Here is a 19859-nt window from a genome sequence, read left to right on the forward strand (position 1 = left end):
CTCAATCATTAATACGTGTATTAATGTTATGTCGTGTGTTTTTTTTTTTTTCCTCATCAGAATCAAAGATTGATTGTGCAGGTGGCTGATGTGAGAAGGTGTTTCCACAGAAGACTTGAGGTCCATCCATGACCATTGATCGTGCTGTCCACTAGCTTGCTCCTTTCATGGGTACAAGCACATGATGCACATGCAGCGCCTATTTATATCAATATGTGTACATGGCATCCTTCTGGCTGAATTCTGGTACAAAGAAGTGGATCATCTGATGTCATGTTTTTTCCCGCTTGACCATGTCATCGAGGAGAATTAAGGTATTCCTTTTTCTTTATTTCTTTATTTCAACTCAGTATTAGTATGGTTCAAGAGGAATTTGAGCATATCGCTGTAACATACCCAAATTCTTGTGCAACATCCTCAAAAACCAGCAGCATGCTATGCGACTTTGTAGAATATTTGGGAGTCTTTTATTCTAGCAGTCATTTGAGAACTAGCACAAGCACCAAACTTTAAATCATCCAATGTTGTATTTTGTATGTTACTTCATTTCCCACTTAAGTGATTCCTGTGTGATTTTTCTGCCTAACCTTACTTCACTTCTCTCAAGCATCACTATTATCGTTATGTTGTGTTATTATTTTTTCCTCATCAGAATCAATGATTGATTGTGCCAGTGGCTGACACGAGAAGGTTTCTCCATAGAAGACTTGAAGTCCATCCATGACCATCGATCAGGCTGTCCCCTAGCTAGCTGCTTTCATGGGTACAAGTACATGCAGCGCTGATTTACGTCAATATGTGTATGGCATCCTCCTGGCTGAATTCTGGTGCAGAGAAGTCCATCTACTGATGTCATACTTTCTCCCGCTTGTTCATGAAGGGTGAGGTATTCCTCTTTTTCTTTCTTTCTTTTTTCAACCCATTATTAGTATGGTTCATGAGGAATTTGAGCATTACGCTGCAATATACCCAAATTTTTGTGCAACATCCTCAAATACCAGCAGCATGCTATGCGGCATCCTAAAATATTGGCAACATGCTCAAAATAGAATGTGATCAACTTTTGAAAAACATCAAATTACTCTAGGCAATTTGTGCACAAAACATGATATGGATGGAATGTTGAATGTAATGGCTTCACCTGTATGTGACACTTAGGGGTTAAAATGATTGTAAAAGTACACTGTCTTTTGAACAGTATCTCTCCAGCACTTTAGAGTGATGAAATGATGAGTAGTTGTACCACATCAATCTAATCCCATTCTTCTGTTTTTTGCACGGTAGCTATTCTGTGCAAGAATTTTGTGTGTCGAGTATTTGCACGAGAGGCTTTTTTTGGGGGGCGGTATCCAAACTCATCATCGGAATAACCACCCAAACTGATTGTAGGATCGCGAGAGTGGAAGTGAGACCCAATATCTTCCCTCTCTCTCCGACGGGGGGAAGTCCTATCACGGGTTCGGCATCGAGATTGTTGAAGTACAGGGGCTGAATCGGTATGGGCCGCATTATCGCGTGTAGGCAGGCCGACGGACCCGGGGGAGGACGGAGCTCGCGATACGGTAATTGGGGAGAGATTCCGGGGGCCTGTCGCATTGCCCGCCCGTGCGGGAAGGGATCAAACCCCATCTCTTAATTTCATTCGATTTGATTTTTGAATATGCAGATACATGTAGCTCGTTAGCTGGTTAGAAGAAAATGCAACCTTAAATCAAAGGAAACAATATTCTAACTGGAATCAGCTCAGGACTGTGCTTGACAGGACTTGTAAGATTCTTCCTAAATTTTGCCGTAATAATCAAGATCTACGGTGGGCATTACAAAATACAAAGACAATACTTGTCAGAATCAATGTAATAACTTGCAACTAACATGTGTAACTTAAACAGAAATCCAAGTTCAACATAATTAAGGCTTCACCCAAGGTTTAGCACTGGCAGGATATTATTCATTAATCTATTGTCGTTGACACTGTCAATGACAATGTTACAATTCTCACAGACAAGGACAAGGTCAGAGCCCATGGCCCATATGGAACACAAAGCAGTCTAACCCATGCATATCAGTGTGTTACAGCTTGTGAGTATGAGGCTGTGTGTACTCAAGAAGATTGCATGTTCATGTATCAGTCGTTAGTGATAATGATAAATGAGTGACATTGCGAAATAAATAATATATCATGTTATCCTGCTATTAGTCTAAATGAAGCCTTTACCCTTAAACTGTAACAGCGTTCATTGTTACAATCTATTTCAAAAATGAATTCTCGAACTTTGTTGTCATGCAAGTGTGTGGTAATATTTCATGGATAAAAAGGAGGAACTGGAAACATAATACCCTAAAAATGTAGAATGCAAATTTAATACTAGTTAAACATAATGATACTAAGTACTATTTATGTGCAGAATACTGGCAAATTTGCATTTGGATTTTGGAGGAGGCCTATTGTCACATTGCTGATTCAAAATGTTTTTGTTAATATTGGTTTTCTATAAGAATTCTTGCAATCTGCATTGATTTTATACAATGAAACTTTACATTAGTAGTACAATTCAACAATTTTAAATTGAACAAAGTTAGACACTGCCTTCCAATGTTGACTGAGAAGGCTTTTAAAAAATTTATATAGAACATACAACTTTATAAAAATACAGCACATGAAACAAATTTACTTTTGCTGATGTGGCATATGCAGGAAGTGGCCTTTTTTTTTCAAAACTCATACTTTCCAGTGAAGTAATGAAATCGTTTTTGTCAATTTGTTTGTTTTAATTTCATATTTACAGGTATTGCTGCTAGCAGTGAGCATGAAAAGTGCTTGTAGGAATGGAGGGCGACTGGAGGAGCCATGACATGAACTACACTTGTCGGCAACAAATGGGAGCTTCGTACATGTAGGGCAGAACTGATGCGAGACACATATGTACCAGCCTGCCCTACCACTCATGCTGAGAAAGGCACATGTATGATGATGACCAATACTCCCCTTACAAAAAAAAATTGTATGGTACATGTATGGTATGGCTCTATGGTGTATGGTAAATCTATGGTACAACTCTATGGTAGATGATTGCTCTATGGTATACCATATAGTGTAAATATATGGTGGGAATATTGCATATATGGTACATCTGTATGGTAGATGCTTGTTCTATGGTATACCATATGGTGTAGACACATGGTGAGTAGACTGCATATGGTACATCTCTATGGTAGATGCATGTTCTATGGTATACCACATGGTGCAAATTTATGGTGAATAAAGTGCATATGGTACATCTGTATGGTAGATGCTTGTTCTATGGTATACCATATGGTGTAGATACAAGGTGAGTAGACTGCATATGGTACATCTCTATGGTAGATGCATGTTCTATGGTATACCACATGGTGCAAATTTATGGTGAATAAAGTGTATATGGTACATCTGTATGGTAGATATGCGTTCTATGGTACACCATATGGTGTAGATACAAGGTGAGTAGACTGCATATGGTACATCTGTATGGTAGATATGCGTTCTATGGTACACCATATGGTGTAGATACAAGGTGAGTAGACTGCATATGGTACATCTCTATGGTAGATGCATGTTCTATGGTATACCACATGGTGCAAATTTATGGTGAATAAAGTGTGTATGGTACATCTGTATGGTAGATATGCGTTCTATGGTACACCATATGGTGTAGATACAAGGTGAGTAGACTACATATGGTACATCTCTATGGTAGATGCATGTTCTATGGTATACCACATGGTGCAAATTTATGATGAATAAAGTGCATATGGTACATCTGTATGGTAGATATGCGTTCTATGGTATACCAAATGGTGTAAATATATGGCGAGCAGATTTATGGATATGGTATATCTCTATGGTAGATGCGTGTCTTATGGTATACTACATGGTGTAAATATATGGTGAGTAGAATGAATATCGTAGATGCTTGTTTTATGGTATACCACATGGTGTAAATTTATAGTGTATCATAGAATGCATATATATACGGTATATTTGTATGGTAGATGCTTGTTCTATGGTATACCACATTGTGTAAATGATGGCGAGTAGAATTATAGAATGAATATGGTACATCTGTATGGTAGATGCCTGTTCTATGGTATACCACGTAGTGTTAATCATGGTGAGTAGAATAAATATGGTACATTTGTATGACAGGTGCTTGTTCTATGGTATATCACATATGGTGTATATATTATGGTGAGTAGATCGCGTATGGTACATCTGTATGGTAGATGCTTGTTCTACAATATACCGTATGGTGTAGAATATGGTGAATATGGTACATACAGACATTTCTGTTATATATACTTCTCTATGCAGCTCATATATTAAAATATTTTTTATTGTGTTACATCTTTTTCATGACTCGGTTTTTGTTTTCATACAGGTAATTAACCATGTGAACAAAATATGGCTGTTAAGTATAGTGTTGGTTCTATGATGGTAATAGATGCATTGTAGTTATATGGTAGATATTAGGTGCTAACATGGGACATTGTATGGTGACTGTGGTAGATATCTGTGGCAGATTAATGCGTCATTTGTGTTAGCTGTTTTGGTTTATGGTAGATATATGGTAATTATATGAACGAAGTATGATTTATGTATGGTGTTTATGGTGTATGCATGGTGGTTCTATAACTTCTATGGTGGGTAAATGGTGCAATCATACCACCATATGCCTACCATATAACCATCATACACCATATATAAGCACCATACATATATCATACTAGTATCATACATCTACCAAATACTACCATACTTCTACCATATAATCACCATACATAAAACTACCCCAGAAGCACCATACAGCTACCATCATGACCGCCATGATACCTACACCATATAACCACCACTCATCTACCACAGAAGTACCATATATCTACCATTTATACACCATATAACCACCATACATACACCATATAGCGACCATACATACCCCATATTACCACCATACATGTTCTATTATGACGACCATTCACCATCCCTGATACTGTTTAGTGATAGCAGACACTCGTCGCAAAAAAAAAAAAACGTCTTTTATTGGTCGTAAACAGGTCAACTGGTCATACGTCGTGTTAAGACATATACAACATCTTTATGACGACTTTCAACGGCGAATGAATTGCACAACTAAAATAGTATGCTGTGACATTTACGTCAGTTATTGACCAATAAATTACCAGTGTTTTTCTCCTGCTTTCATGTCGGGATTAAGACGCCAGTTTTACGTCGCTTTTTGACCAGAGCTAATGCATTCCCGCAACCAGATAAAGACGTCAATTTCACGTCATTTATTAACCTAATCTAGACGTGTTGTATAAAAGGGTTAAAGTTTACTGTATATGTACATATTTCACTCTAAATCTTTTACCAAACCTTGGTAGATCTAAAATACTTGTCAAAATGGAGAATCGTTACATGACATAGCCAGAGCTCGACACTACCGGTGGCCCGGTGGCCCGGGGCCACCAAAAACGCGCGTCGGGCCACCAACATTTCAGAAATGAAGATTTTGGTGGCCCAATCGGGCCACCAAAATGTCGGATAATTGCCTTTACTTTTGTAGATGGACAGCGGTAACAATCGGCTCCGTAAGATGCTAAAATGAATGTCAGATGTTTGCTTTTTATTTTGGAAATGAATAATGGTAATATTCGGCTCCGTATGATACTAAAATAAGTGTCGGATGTTTGATTTTGCGTTCGGAAATGAATAAGGATAACATTCGGCTCCAGAAGATGATGAAATAAATGTGGAATGTTAGCTTTGACGTTCGGAAATGAATACTAATAACATTCAACTCCGTACGATGAGAAAATAAATGCCGGATGTTTGCTTTTTATTTTGGAAATGAATAACGGTAATATTCGGCTCCGTATGATACTAAAATAAGTGTCGGATGTCTGGTTTTGCGTTCGGAATTGAATAAGGATAATATTCGGCTCCAGAAGATGCTGAAAAATGTGGAATGTTAGCTTTGACGTTCGGAAATGAATACTAATAATATTCAACTCCGTACGATGAGAAAATAAATGCCGGATGTTTGCTTTTACGTTAGAAAGTAAATAACAACAACATTCAGCTCCAGAAGATGCTAAAGCAAGTGTCGAATGATCCCTTTGACGTTCGGAAATGAATAAACATGATATTCAACTCCATATAGATAGTAAAATAAATACCGGATGTTCACGTTCAGGTGAATAAGAATGTCTCATGTTTGCTTTTATGTTCGAATGTATATAGCAACAACATTCAGCTCCGGATGATCCTAAAATACATGTCAGATATTAATTTTGCTCTGACGTTCGGAAATGAACAACAATAATATTCAACTCCATAGATCACTGTAGATAGTAAAATAAATACCGGATGTTCACGTTCAGGTTTGAAATAAATAGCAATAACAGATCAGCTGCGGAAGATGCTAAAATAAATGTCGAATGATCCCTTGCCCTTTGACGTTCGGAAATGAATAACAATGATATTCAACCCCGAATGATGATTAAATAAATGTCGGATGTTTGCTTTTACTTTCGAAAGTAAATAGCAATAACATTCGGCTAAGGAAGATGCTAAAATAAATAATGTCAGATGATTGCTCTTGTATACGTTCGGAAGTAAATAGCATGTTATATTCTGCTCCATACGATGCTAAGATGAATGTCGGACATTTGCTATTACATTTCGAAATGAATAACAGTAACTTTCAGCTGCGTTTGATGGTAGAATATTTAAAGGACATAAGGATTGAGAGAATGCAGCAATATTAGTAGAACACATCAGTGAAAGTTTGAGGAAAATTGGACAATCTGTTCAAAAGTTACGAATATTTTAAGTATCTGCGCAGTCACTGCTGGAAGAGAAGACTACTACAGTGTATGATGTCACATGCGTACAACTATATAAGGAAAATAAAAAGAGAATTTCACAAAACTTTAGGCCTACTTTATTAATAAAGTGCACATTTCTTCGACTTGCTGCTGACGTATGTTAAGGGTAAACTATTCCCCCTGCCTTCTGAAAGAGAGAAGTGGAGTGTTCTTTTGTTATGCAAAAAAATTGAATATGTTGAATTTTCTTTATTCTTTCTTTATATCGTTGTACTCATGTGACATCACAAGCCATGGTATACTCTTTTCATCCAGCCGTGACTGAGCAGAAACTTCAAAAATTCATAACTTTTTAACGGATTGTCCGATTTTGCTCAAACTCTCACTGATGTGTTCTACTAATATTGCTGCGTTCACTCAACCCACATGTCTATGAAGGTGAACTTGTCCTTTAAAGTCTGATGTCTGCCTTGACGTTCAAAAATGAAAAACAGTAAAATTCGGCTCCGTACAATGCTAAATTGTCAGGTAATTCATTTCACTTTCGGAAGTGGACAGCAATAACATTCGACTCCGTACGATAATGAAACAAATGTTGGAAGTTTGATTTTTTAATTTTAAAATGAATAACGGTAATAGTCTGCTCCGTACGATGCTAAAATGAATAACAGATTATTGCTTTTACATTTGGAAATGATTAACGGTTTCAATCGGCTCAGTTAGATGCTACAATAAATCGGGGATGTTTGCTTTCACGTTCAGAAATGAATAAGGATAACATTCAGCTCCGTAACATGCGAAAATGAATGTCAGTTCTTTGCTTTTACATTTGAAAAAAACAAAACAATTAATAGTAACATTCGGCTCCCTTATGGTGTTAAAATACTAGTAAATGTTGGATAATTGCTTTTACAATCAGAAATGAATAACGGTAACTTCCAGCTCTTTATACAGTGTAATGCCAAAACAGATGTCGGATGTTCACAAAATAATGTCTGCAAATGCTCCCACTCTATCGTTTCAAACGTAAGTTTTGACCACCTAAATAGGCATCAACTTTTATAATAATCTATAAGCCTATTTGCTAAATCTTAGAACTCAGAATAACGGTAAGATGATTGAATTTTCTCTTCATTTATTTTAGACATGGGTACATGTATCACTTGAGTAATACTTAATATTTCATTTTCTATGTTCAGTAGGACCGATTTAGTATTTATGTTTTTCTTGATTTTTTTTTCGGGCCACCAGATTTTACTTTCGGGCCACCAAAAAATAAAAAAAATTAATGATTTTGGTGGCCCGATCGGGCCACCAAAAATAAAAGTTAGTGTCGAGCCCTGCCATAGCCATATACCAATTGATAGTCCCCTTCGCTCTGCCATCCCCTGGCCGTGCGCGCCAAAATTAAAAAGCACAGCTCGTACGTTAACCGCCAGCGCGCGGTATGCGCAGCGCAGTGCCATTGTTCGAATTGTAACCGTTAGATGTCCCCAGCGCAAGCGATTTAAGGACACGTCTCGAAAGATCGGAGATTGAATGCCAAATTTGGAGACTGGAAGTGGAAAGGTGAACTGCATAAAAGCATCTGTTCGCTGAAGAGGCCGGTTTCATCAAAGAACTAACAATTCCACGTCAAATTCGGTAAGAATTTATTTGATGCCTGTTCTCCATCCACTCGCACTCGGCAAATATTCTTTTTACTCCCACAGTCCCATATATGATTTTCTGTGTTGGTGCTTAACTGCGACCAGCAGCCCCATGCATACACTATGCGTATGGGCTGCTGGTCGCAGTTAGTGCTTAAATTGGTAACCAACATAGATGTGGGGGCAGTTTCTGTCAAAATGAAATCACATTCTGCAGTAATTTACAGTGCAACTGCAAGTTTATAAGCCCGCTTACGCAGAAATAATCGACTTAAGTGATCAAGATCGGTGTGTTGAATATGCAGGCTATACATGATGTACCGATGTAGCTCGTTAGCTGGTTAGAAGAAAATGCAACCTTAGATCAAAGGAAACAATATTCTAACTGGAATCGGCTCAGGACTGTGCTTGACAGGATTGTGCTTGTTAGGACTTGCAAGATTCTTCCTAAATTTTGCCGTAATAATCAAGATCTACTGTGGCATTACAAAATACAAAGACGGAACTTGCAACTACATTGTACATAAGTCATAACATGTGTAAGATGTAACTTAAACAGAAATCCAAGTTCAACATAATTAAGGCTTCACCGAAGGTTTATAGTACTGGCAGGATATTATTCATTGTCACAATTAATCTATTGTTGTTGACACTGTCAATGACAATGTTACAATTCTTACAGACAAGGACAAGGTCAGAGCCCATGGCCCATATGGAACACGAAGCAGTCTAAGCCATGCATATTAGTGTGTTACAGCCTGTGAGTATGAGGCTGTGTGTACTCAAGAAGATTGCATGTTCATATATCAGTTGTCAGTGATAATGATAAATGAGTGACATTGCGATTGCAAAATAAATAATATATCATGTTATCCGGCTACATGTATTTGTCTAAATGAAGCCTTTATAGTGTTCATTGTTAAAATCTATTTTAAAAATGAATTCTCTTTAACTTTGTTGTCATGCAAATATGTGGTGATGTTTCGTGGATAAAAAGGAGGAACTGGAAACATAACACCCTAGAAATGTCGAATGCAAATTTAATACTAATTAAACATAATGCTACTACTATTTGTGTGCAGAATACTGTCAAATTTGCATTTGGATTTTGGAGGAGGCCTATTGTCACATTGCTGATTCAAAATGTTTTCGTTAATATTGGTTTTCTATAAGAATTCTTGCAATCTGCATTGATTTATATAATGAAACTTTAGATAAGTACAATTCAACAATTTTGGATTGAACAATGTTAGACACTGCCTTCCAATGTTGATTGAGGCTTTTAAGAAATTTATAGAGAACACGCAACTTTATAAAAATACAGCACATGAAACAAATTTACTTTTGCTGATGTGGCAATTCAAATGCAGGAAGTGGCTTTTTTTTCAAAACTCATACTTTCCAGTGAAGTAATGAAATCGTTTTTGTCAATTTGTTTGTTTTAATTTCGTATTTAAAGGTATGGCTGCTAGCTGCAGTGAGCATGAAAAGTGCTTGTAGGAATGGAGGGCGACTGGAGGAGCCATGACATGAACTACACTTGTCGGCAACAAATGGGAGCTTCGTACGTGTACGTAGGGCAGAACTGATGCGAGACACATGTACCAGCCTGCCCTACCACTCATGTTGAGAAAGGCACATGTATGATGATGACCAATGCTCCCTCTGAGCCCCTGACCCTGAGTCCTGGAGGCTGGACATCATGGCTTGTTTGGGTTTTGTACATCACAGGTATGATACCACACGAGCACCCATAATTCATCACCATCAATTACAATTCCGGGGGCGGGGGGCAACTGCCATTGCAACGTGGACACCATGCTCGTTCATGAACTTTCAAAATGGACCCTAAATGAGTACCGGTAATGACCCTTCGATTTTTTCCACCGTATGAAGTATTCGTATTCAGATTTTCATGAGTTGTAAAATATATTCCCTGAAGACATATCGAGCTATTGAAAAGCGAACCCTTTTTTCAAAATTTCTGTGATTTCGATACCCTTTCCACTGTTCGCGCATGCATTGCCTGACCGTGAAAAAAAAAAAAAAACCTTTTGCATGTTTTGTTGAATGAGCATGGTGTCCACCTTTCAGTGGCAGTTGCCCCCCCCCCCCCCCCGAGGGACAATTTTACATGTTTAAAAAAAAAAAATCTATTGAGAACATATACAGTAATGACCGTGGTAGTACGTAATATAAGCATAAAATCGACATGCAAAATTTGCATTTGATTTGACCCTCAAGAAGCAAATAAGTGCACTTATGACTCTGTATTTTGCAATATGCTAGGATTCACATCATTTTCAGTGAAAGAGCATTTGAGTTCAATTAATATTCAACAAAAATATGTGCAGAATAGATTAATTCATTTTTTTTTTGTCATACATGATGTACAATGTATTCATATGATGGAAATGTGTTATGTGAAGCTTGCTTTCAACTTGCTTGATTTTCCCCACTTTTATACTCCAAAAAGTGTGCCTATAATTTGATTTAAAGAGACTGTAGATATGAATTTTAGACTGATATTTGTAATAGAAAATGTATTGTTTTCTGTAACTTGCTTTTTATTGCTTAATGAATAGTATGGATCTTTGAATCGTTAGTTTTTTTTTTTTATTGAATAGAAAGGGAAAAATATAAGCCTCTAAAGCTTAATTCATCTTCCAATATTTCTTGGAAAGTGATCCATAGCCCATGAATCACTCTCCATTGCTCACAAGAAATATTGGTAGATGAATGGCACTTGTGTACTGTCTTGTGTGGTGTCAGTCACAATTTGGATCACCTTTTCACTTTTATCTCTGGCACAGAAAATCATGAAATAGCCACCAGGAGGTGTCAAAAGGCAACAGATTAGGTGTGGATTCCATGTTGGAGGCAACCATCAGCAATAGAAGAATCAGGTGATTATCACATTACTGATTCTAAAGCACAAAGATAGTTTTGGTAAATCTGAAAAGTTTTCACAAATTTCCTCTCCTTGCAAAGTCAGATCATTATGAAGAGTATTTAAGCCAATGAAAACATATACTTTTGTGTGAAGATTGTAGTAACTAGAGGGTACAGGTGTACCAAGTCATCCATTTGGATGATCAGTTTGTCCTACCTTGATAGGATCAAATTCATTAACTGCATAATGGCATTTGAGGAATATTAAGAAAAAAAATTCCACCTTTGAGAATTTTCCGTGCCTGATTTGAGCAATCAGTTTTTGCCTTTGCTCCACAACACTTGCCCGACTTTGACTTGCCCAGGGCAAGCGGGCACATGCTTACCTAGCACCTTGCCCTAGAAAATTAGCAATGATGGGTAAGAAGAGTAATGAATATGTTAACTTAGATGAGCATTAATTTTGTGACTCATGTTAAATTGACCCAAAACTCCTGTGTTGATACTCAGTATATGGCTAAAATGTAATTTATAGTAGCAAAAAGAAGTTCCACCAGTATTTCAAATCTTCATTTCACATCCCCTTCTTTTCCCAGCACTCTAAGTCCAGCAACCAGCTGTGGCATCCCCAACATGACTGGTCATTTCAGGATCCAGAGCAAGCCCCGTAACAAAATTCGCAAGTAACAAGCTAGCTTTACTCAGCACCCTGTACTAGCTGTATCTTGTCTCCAAGGAAGCATCCAATGGAAATTGCTACGTCAGTGTGGAATAAACAATTTTGCAAAAAGGCTGGAACAAAAGTCAACACCCACAACCTATTGTAGTTAGCACGTCTACTTGTGTGTGGTTTCCCAATAGGGAGTTTAAGATTTCAGTGAACATGCACTAGTGGACGGAGTCGAGATCATGTCTGCCTGCAACAAAAGGGCTACTGCGCATGTGCCTCACTCTCAACAGTACGTCGATGTGTTCACTCCTTACCTGCCAATTTCACGTCATCTCAGACGGGTGAACGTCGTCCACTGCACCATGTAAACGTAGCCTTAAATGACGCCATCGGTTCATGTCGACTACAACGTATGTCAAGGTGCAATCTTAACTCCCTAATATACAGTCAGTGAAATGCGGACTTCTACGCCTGTCATATGGCTCTCACATGCCACATCGCAGCAGGTATACAACCAACACAGATCACTTGAGACCACTTCTGTGCTCTTGCTTGCAGCAGCTCAGCCGCTGCCCCGGCGAATTGCCAATGTTACAGTGTGAAAATTCGGACATCTACAGATTGTCAATCGTATGATAAGCTTTTTATGAGAGGCTTTCAAAATGTTTGATACACGTGGATATTTTATCAAGCCAAAAATTGGAAGTTTGTATCAGAGCTTTGGAAGGTGAAACAGTAACAGAGTATATCAGCAATAACATGAATTCTATGCTCAGTCTTGTGGAGAACCGCCATTTCATGTTCTGAAATTGTGGGTAATCACCCCCCCTCCAGTGACATTGGGGGCAAGGGGGTATACAGTTTTTAAAATTATATTTTATTATTGTCTAAAGTAAGCATGGCTAGATTTTCCCTTTTCATTTTTAAAAAGCAGAAAATTCTGTAAAAACAAAAAACAAAGGAAAATAGGAAATGTGCAAAATTTGTACGAATTTGTGTCATGGATATCAATTACATCATTTGGAAGATTTTTTTTCTACAGAAAACCTGAAGGAGTTCTATTTTTCATTGATTTTAGATGAAATTCCAACTTTCCCTAAAATTCATAAGAAATTTGCATATTGAAATCCAAATGTTGAAAATACTGGTCTTTTTTTTGAGGGGGGTGGTTAAATTATTCTACTCTGTATGTGTAAATTTTCAGGTCTTTCAGTTGATTCTAGTAAGCAATATACTAGTTAGACCTTCAATACATGTGCTTGGAAACTGCTATGTTAACAGCAAAGTGTATTTTTAAAAAATGTTTTCCTTTTTTCAAGATATAGAATGTATGTGTTTTTCTTGTGTTCATGATTGAATTATGTAAGTACGTTTCTAATCAACTTGTGTGTATTTAATTTTTTGATGCAGTATTGTAGTCTTTGTCTTGTGTTAGTGATTGAGTGTCAGTTTATGAGGTGGTTTTGACAGGTGTAGTTGTAAGACAAGTATGCTCATTACACTGAGTACTGTAAATTATACATTGATATACTGTAACCATAGAACAATCTGTCTTTTTGATGCATTAATGCTGTCCCACTCATTTTACATGATAAATAGAATTTAAAATAAAACAATTATTGACACCGTAATGATATCACACAGACATCTTTGTGAACATTTATACATTTTAAAATGTTTTCAGAGTATTACGACTTATTCTGACCAGTAACACGTCTTAATGAAGTCTTTTCATGACCAGTAACATGTCCAAAATATGCCGTAAAGGCGTCTTGTCATGACTTGTAACAGGTCTTAAATACATCTTAATGACGTCTTTTCATGCCCGTTTAAATGTGTGAATTATGTTTTAAACATGTCATACAATGTATTATGGTCAGTAACTGGTCTTAAAGACACCTTGTCATGACCAGTGACAGCTAAGAATTACGTCTTTAAGACGTCATGTTATGGTCAGTTACTGGTCTTAATAACATCTCAAATACGTCATTTCATGACCAGTAAGACGTAATGACGTAAAAATATGACGTCATCACGACGTCTCGCGTTGGTGCAAGTTTTAGTCTTATTTGCGCCGTTATATGACGTCTTTAAGACAACTTACTGGTCAGGAAAATACGTCTTTAAGACGTTTTTAAGATGTGTTTCTGCTATTAGGGATATAACCACCATACACCATATAACCACCATACATCTACCACAAAATCTTCATGCTTTTACCACACAGTGCTTCTATGGTAGATGTATGATGGCTATATGATAGATATATGGTGGTTATATGGTAGATGTACGGCTGTTATATGGTGTTTTTTGGGATATGGTGGTTATATGGTACATGTATGATACCGCTATGGTAGATTTATGGTGGGTATATGGTGCTTCTGAGTTAAATGTATGGTGGCTATATGATAGATATATGGTGGTTATATGGTAGATGTATGGCTGTTATATGGTGCTTTTTGGTATATGTATGGTGGTTATATGGTACATGTATGATACCGCTATGGTAGATTTATGGTGGGTGTATGGTGCTTCTTGGTATATGTATGGTGGTTATATGGTACATGTATGATACCGCTATGGTATATATATGGTTCTCCTATGGTAGATGTATGATGTTTTTGTGGTAGATTTATGGTGGGTATATGGTGCTTCTGTGGTAGCTATATGGTAGATATATGGTGCTTTGCTGTATGGTGTATGGTGGTTGTATGGTAAATATGTGGTGCTTCTGTGGTAGCTGTATGGTGGTTATATGGTAGGTATATGGTGCTTTGCTGGATGGTGTATGGTGGTTGTATGGTAAATATGTGGTGCTTCTATGGTTGCTGTATGGTGGTTATATGGTAGGTATCTGGTGGTTATATGGTAGGTATCTGGTGCTTCGGTGGTAGATGTATGGTGGTTATATGGTAGGTACATGGTGCTACTGTGGTAGTTATATGGTAGGTATATGGTGCTTTGCTGGATGGTGTATGGTGGTTGTATGGTAACTATATGGTGCTTCTGTGGTAGCTGTATGGTGGTTATATGGTAGGTATATGGTGCTTTGCTGGATGGTGTATGGTGGTTGTATGGTAAATATGTGGTGCTTCTATGGTTGCTGTATGGTGGTTATATGGTAGGTATCTGGTGCTTCGGTGGTAGGTGTATGGTGGTTATATGGTAGGTACATGGTGCTACTGTGGTAGTTATATGGTAGGTATATGGTGCTTTGCTGGATGGTGTATGGTGGTTGTATGGTAACTATATGGTACTTCTGAGGTAGCTGTATGGTGGTTATATGGTAGGTATATGGTGCTTTGCTGGTTGGTGTATGGTGGTTGTATGGTACTTCTATGGTGCTTCTGTGGTAGCTATATGGTGATATATGGTGCTTTGGTGGTGGTGTATGGTGATAATATGGTAGATGTGTGGTAGTTATATGGTAGGTATATGCTGCTTGCTGGATCTGTATGGTGTTTAGATGGTAAATTTATGGTGGTTCTGTGGTAGATGTATGGTTAACAATATATGGTAAGTGTATGGTGGTTATATGGTAACTGTATGGTATTTTTTTATGGTAGATGTATGGTAGCATAAATTTGCATAAATTTGTCCCAAAAATGTAAATGAGATGTATGGTATTTGTATGGTATATGTATGGTATATGGGTGGTACATGTGTTATGGTATGTGTATGGTATATGTATGGTACATGTGTATGGTGTATGTATGGTATATGGTATTTGTGCTATGGTATTTGTGATGTATTCATATGGTATTCGAATGGTATAAGTCTATGATACCATACAATACCATTGTATGGTATGGTACCATACATTGTATGGTATTTTTATGGTATACCATAGCAATTTTTTTTGTAAGGGTCCCCCTGAGGTCCTAACCCCGAGTCCTGGAGTCTGGACATCATGGCTTGTTTGGGTTTTGTACATCACAGATATGATACCACATGAGCACCCATAATTCATCACATCAATTACAATTCCCGCGGGGGGGGGGGGGGGGGGGGGGGAACTGCCATTGCAATGTGGACACCATGCTCGTTCATGAACTTTCAAAATAGACCCTAAATGAGTACCGGTAATGACCCTTCAATTTTTTCCACCCTAAACAAGCATTCAGATTTTCATGAGTTGTAAAATATATACCCTAATCCCTAAAATCTAGTCAACTAATTGCCCCATCATACATCATCCTTGGACCAAGTTTGGTGAAAGCTGCTTCATCCAGTTTTGAGTTATAATAATAATAATAATAATAATAGTGGCTACTTGTATAGCGCACAGGTCCACTTTACAGTGCTCATGGCGCTTCAAAAATGAATAGATATCATATATTTACATGCATATACATATTCAAATATTTCAACAAAGAAGAAAATGGTAAACAAAAACAAATATATAACAAACAAAGAATACAACATATACCAATTAAATATACAATATTGATCCAACATTAATGACATACAGCAATTACAATCCTCAGTATGAAAGGAACAGATAAGTTTTAAGTTTGGATTTGAATGACTCTGTAGATGACAATTCCTTTAACTGAAGAGGTAACTGATTCCACAATTTTGGTCCCATAACAGAACAAGAGACCCGCGGGTCTAGTGCTCACCTGAGTATCGCAAGTTCACCTTTCACGAAGTCACTAATCTAAATTATTCACAGCTCTACTAAAATTTGACCAGGCATTCTCAAGTAGAAGATGAAAATGTACAATAAGGGCCCAAATTTTTTAAGATTCCTTAATTTGGGGGGATTGGGGCCCCCTGGGGCCCTCTGGGTGGGGCATGGTGCTCATTTTGATAAATTGAGATCCTGACCCCCTAGGGATGCTACCTACCAAGTTTGAGTAAAATCCATCATGAGGTTTTCAGGAAGAAGATGAAAATGTACAATTCAGGCCCCCATTTGGACCTTCCCAACCCCTGCCCCCAAGAGGGGCACCTCTGGATCTGCTATGAACAAACTTGAAACTACAGTCAATCATGTACTCACTCATAGTATTATCTTAGCTCTATAACTTCTGATTCTAGAGAAGATTTTTAAAGATTCCTTCATTTTGGGAGGTTTGGGCCCCCCTGGGGCCCCTGGGTGGGGCATGGTGCCCATTTTAATAATCTGAGATCCTAACCCCCTAGGGATGCTACCTGCCAAGTTTGGTGAAAATTGGTCATGGGGTTCTCAAGAAGAAGATGAAAATGTACAATTTAGGCCCCATTAGGACCGCTCCCCACCCCCCTCCCCTGGGTCCCAAGGGGGGCACCCCTGATTCTGCCATGAACAAACTTGAAACTACAGTCACCAATGTACTAACTCATAGTATTAACTTAGCTCTATCACTTCTGGTTCTAGAGAAGAAGATTTTTTACAGATTCCTTAATTTTTGGGGGTTCAGGCCCCCCTGGGGGTCCCCTGGGTGGGGCATGGTGCCCATTTTAACAAATTGAGTTCCTAACCCCCTAGGGATGCTACCTGCCAAGTTTGATGAAAATCGGTCTTGGGGTTTTCAAGAAGAAGATGAAAATGTAAAAAGTTTACGGACGACGCACGACGGACGCCGGACGAAAGGCGATCGCAATAGCTCACTTGAGCCTTTGGCTCAGGTGAGCTAAAAAGCACGATCACCCCCATCCATGTTTTACTCTGGGTGTTTGGAGTAACAATGTATCTGATGATGAACGTAGCCTTCGTGTCGGATTGTATTTTTGAATAGAATTACCGGTACGTACTTATGTATAAGGGGGAAAAAAGAATGAACTGAATGATGTACTAATAACAGAATCTTGAAAATAATCCTTTTTTCTACAGGTAACCAATGTAATGAACTGGTGATACGGAATCAAACTTATTAGTAAAAGTTAACAATCGGGCAGCAGAATTTTGCAACCGTTGAAGTTTTGTGACATCTTTTTTTGGAAGATTACACAACAATGAATTCGAAAAATCCAACCGAGAAGAAATCAAAGCATGAATAAGTATCTCAGCTGCAGATTTAGACAATTATATTTCCTTATGAAACTTAAATTACGCAACTGATATCGAACATTCCGCTGAATATGAGTTACATGACTTCGAAATGACATTTCCTGATCAAATATGACACCTAAATTACGGGCTATTTTCGACGGAGTAATGCAAGTGCTACCGATGTTGACATGACATGATTGATAATCAACTTTACTTAACATATGCTTTGAGCCCAATAACAGAAACTCAGATTTATCATCATTCAGTTTAAGGCCATTGGATGTAAGCCAGATTTTCAAGTCCTGCAAGCATTCTTCGAGTTTTGCAATGGCGGATGACAATGAAGACACAGTGGGTTTAACAGACAAATAAAGTTGTATATCATCCGCATAACAATGATAACTAATACAATGCTTGCGAAATATTTTACTAATTGGTTGCATATACAGAGAAAAAAGCAGCGGGCCTCCAACAGAACCTTGAGGTACACCAAACTTTGGGTTATCACGTAAACAGATAAATTTTAGGATTTGACCTTGATCTTTGACCTTTGACCTCTGTCCAATTTCACTCAAAAACTAATCAATTGTCCCATCATACATCATCCTCAGACAAAGTTTGGTGAAATTTGCTGAATCCAGTCTTGAGTTATCATGTAAACAGGTACAATTTAATGATTTGACCTTGACCTTTGACCTTTGGCCGATTTCACCCAAAATCTAATCAAGTAATTGCCCATCATACTTTACACTTGGACAAAGTTTGGGAAAATTCCAGTCAATATTACTCAAGTTATCGCGTAAACGAATGCGAACGGACGTATGGATGTACGTACGGATGGATGGACAACCCGAAAATATAATGCCTCCGGCACCACTTCGTGGTAGAGGCATAAAGAATCTTTTACGTGTTTTGTTGAATGAGCATGGTGTCCACCTTTCAGTGGCAGTTGCCCCCCATCCCCCCCCCCCCCCCGGGACAATTTTACATGTTCAAAAAAAAAAAAAAAAAGTCTATAGACAACATAATACAGTAATGACTGGTAGTACGTAATATAAGCATAAAATCGACATGCAAAATTTGCATTTGATTTGACCCTCAAGAGGCAAATAAGTGCACTTATGACTCTGTATTTTGCAATATGTTAGGATTCACATAATTTTCAGTGACAGAGCTTTTGAGTTCAATTAATTTTCAACAAAAATATGTGCAGAATAGATTAATTCATTCTTTTTTCATACATGATGTACAATGTATTCATATGATGGAAAGGTGATATGTGAATCTTGCTTTCAACTTGCTTGATTTTCTCCTTTTATGCTCCAAACTAGAAATGTCGCTAAGGCGACTGGTATGCCTCCGCCATAATGCACGATTCTCCTAATAGGTCTATAGTACATGCAGACAATGTGTGATTACATTTTCACAAAATTGGCAAAGTATTAAAATGACAAGTTTGTCACAGGTGTGTTGAATGTTCACCTTCCTTGACCTAGGTTTAATTGGATGAATAGGAGAGCATGTACTTAGGGATTTAAGGACTTTAACTTGACTTTGACCCATTCATAAGTTTATGCATTGAGTAATTTTCAAGGTATGGAGAAAAAGTGCAATTTCTATAGTGAAAAGTTCATTGTTACCATTTTCATCTGGCCTTTGACTCTAAAATTCATAGGATAATCACTGTCAGGCACAACATGCATAAATACGTAGTAAGTTTCAAGATAACTTGAGCCACTTCTGAGATATGGAGGAAAAAAGTTAGTTCAGCACTTTTCCTTGATCTTTGACCTTTTGACCTTTGACA

General features: G+C 37.7%; 1 protein-coding gene and 1 long non-coding RNA gene across 2 annotated transcripts in view; one reads left to right on the forward strand and one right to left on the reverse strand.

Annotated features, from left to right (window-relative positions):
* The window catches only part of LOC140232569 (uncharacterized), an 89690-nt gene that overhangs the window by 26498 nt on the left and 43333 nt on the right, over positions 1-19859 (reverse strand). The gene's annotated exons all lie outside the window — the stretch shown is intronic.
* On the forward strand, positions 10069-12140 carry LOC140232634 (uncharacterized). The gene is made up of 3 exons (XR_011901497.1): positions 10069-10244; positions 11327-11419; positions 12002-12140. It is a non-coding gene; the product is annotated as an uncharacterized lncRNA (long non-coding RNA).

Source organism: Diadema setosum, chromosome 9 (genome assembly GCF_964275005.1).
Source record: "Diadema setosum chromosome 9, eeDiaSeto1, whole genome shotgun sequence".
Taxonomy (NCBI): Eukaryota; Metazoa; Echinodermata; class Echinoidea; order Diadematoida; family Diadematidae; genus Diadema; species Diadema setosum.